Source organism: Eimeria necatrix, genomic scaffold, assembly GCF_000499385.1.
Source record: "Eimeria necatrix Houghton genomic scaffold, Enh_scaff773, whole genome shotgun sequence".
NCBI lineage: Eukaryota > Apicomplexa > Conoidasida > Eucoccidiorida > Eimeriidae > Eimeria > Eimeria necatrix.
In genome coordinates, this window is record NW_013654595.1 from 10,001 (window position 1) to 12,500 (window position 2,500).

Sequence of the window (2,500 nt, forward strand, 5' to 3'; positions counted from 1 at the left end):
TTAGGGTTTAGGGTTTGGTGCAGAGTAAATTCCCTCGAGTTCGAAGACCCCGTTATTGGGGCCGCCACTTGGCGAAGATCTCTTCTAAACCCTCGAGCGCCAATTCACAAGGCGCTGCTGCTCGACCTCGCCCACCCCCCCGCCATCACCCGCCAGCAGCAGCAGCAGCAGCAGCAGCAGCAGCAGCAGCAGCAGCAGGTGCAGCAGCAGCAGCAGCAGCAGGTGCAGCAGCAGCAGCAGCAGGTGCAGCAGCAGGTGCAGCAGGGGGACGTGCTGGTTGAGTTTTTCAAAGCTTTTGACGGGGGGCCCCTGGGAGCAGCAGGGGGGCCCCCCGGGCCTGCGGGGGGCCCCCAAGAGGGTACTAAAGATGAGGGGGGCCCCCCTGGGAAAAGACAAATAGCAGCAAATTGGGTTTGGCTGCTTGTGGGGGTTGGGGGGGCCCTCTTGGTGGCTGTGGGGGGGGTGACAGCAGTGCTGGCTTGCCAGCTGCTGCAGCAGCGCTCAGCAGCAAAGGCAGCAGCAGCAGCAGCAGCAGCAGCAGACGCAGACGCAGCCCAGACAGCCTCCAGCGCAGGCACCCTCGCAGCAGCAGCAGCAGCAGCAGCAGCAGCAGGGCCGCAGCAGGGAGACACCCTCAACCCTGTGCAGCACCCAGAGGGGGCCGACTCCTATACAAGGCAGTAGCAGCAGCAGCAGCAGCAGCAGCAGCAGGAGCAGCAGCAACAGCAAAGCCAACAGCAGCAACAAAAGGCTGACAGCAGCAGCACAGCTCGCAGCAACACCAGCAGCAACAGAAAGCACCTGCAGCAGCGCCAGAAGCAACTGCAACAGCAGCACAATCAGCAGCAGCAAAGCCAGCAGCAACAGCAACAAAGCCAGCAGCAACAGCAGCAAAGCCAGCAGCAGCAGCAGCACACCATTCGCTCACTCTGCAGCTAGCTGCGAGAACAAATCTGCAGCCCAACTAAGGGCTACAAAACAGCTGCAGCAGCGCTAGCCTCTAGCTAGCTGCTACTCTGCGCAGCTAGCCGCTACAGCTAGCTAGCTAGCTAGCTAGCCAGCTAGCTAGTGCTAGCTAGCTTTGGCTAGCGAGCCAGATAGTTGGCTTGCTAGAGATAATCAGCTAGCCAGCTAGCCAACTAACTAATTAGCTAGCTAGCTAGCTAGTTAGCTAGCTAGCCAACTAAATGATTAGCTAGCTAGCTGGCTAGCTAGCTAGCTGGCCAACTAACCAATTAGCTAGCTAGCTGGCTAGCTATAAGTCAACAAACTGATTGGCTAGCTAGCTAGCTCTCCAGTTAACTAATTAACTGGCTAGCTAGCCAGCTAGGTTACTGAGTGGAATGCCTAGGGCTGCCCTGCGGGCTGCGGCAGCTAGCTGGCTAGCCGTCGCTGGCTAGCGAAAGAGCTAGCCAACCCGCCGCAGCTAGCTAGCTGCCGAGTCGCCCAGCTAGCCAGCTAGCTAGGGCCAGCTAGCTAAAGCTCAGGGCCCAATAACTAGCTTGCAGCTAGCCAGCAGCTAGCCAGCGGCTAGCCAGCAGCTAGCTGGCTGCTAGCTAGCAGCAAGCCAGCAGCCTGCTAGCAGCTAGCTAGCTGCTAGCTAATAGCTAGCTAGCAGCTAGCTAGCAGCCAGCTGGTAGCTAGCTAGCAGCCAGCTGGTAGGTAGCTATCAGCTAGCTGGTAGCTAGCTAGCAGCTAGCTAGCCACTGTAGCTAGCTGGGGCCCTGCATTGGATTTACCTGGACTCGCTACCAAGAAAACATTGATGTCTAGACTGCCAGCTAGCTAGCCACCTGTGTAGCTCCCTGGCTAGCTAGCTAGCTAGCCGAGCGATGTAGGAATGTAGCTAGCTAGCCACAGGTGCAGCTAGCTGCTTCGCTTGCTAGCTAGCTATCTAGCTAGTTAGCTAGCTAACTAACTAGCTGTCTTGCTAGTTAGCTAGCTAGCTAACTAGCTAGATTGCTGGCTAGTTAGCTAGCTAGTTAACTAGCTAGATAGCTAGCTAGCCAACTAGCTAGACAGCTAGCTAGTTAACTGGCCAGATAGCTAGCTAGTTGGCTAGCTAGCCAACTAGCCAGACGGGAAGATAGCTAGCTGGCTAGCTAGCTAGCTAGCCACAGCCACAGCAGAGCTATCCAGCTAGCCATGAGCTGCAGCTAGCCAAAGAGCTGCTGGCGCGGGTTGTACGGACAGCTCTGCCCGCACCAACCCTAAACCCTAAACCCTAAACCCTAAACCCTAAACCCTAAACCCTAAACCCTGAGGCCTAAGTCGACTCCACGACGGAAGCAAATGCCAAAAGAATTAAAAAATAAATAACGCGTTCCCTCTCAGCAGAAAGCTCCTGCCCCTGCTGCTGCAGCAGCAACAGCAGCCACTGCCACTGCTGTTGCTGCTGCTGCTGCTCTTGCTGCAGCAGCAGCAGCCTCTGCTGCTGCTGGGCCTCACAGCTGGTGGCTGAAGTCAGCCAGCGCTGTCAGCTCCGCCACCTGCACTTTGC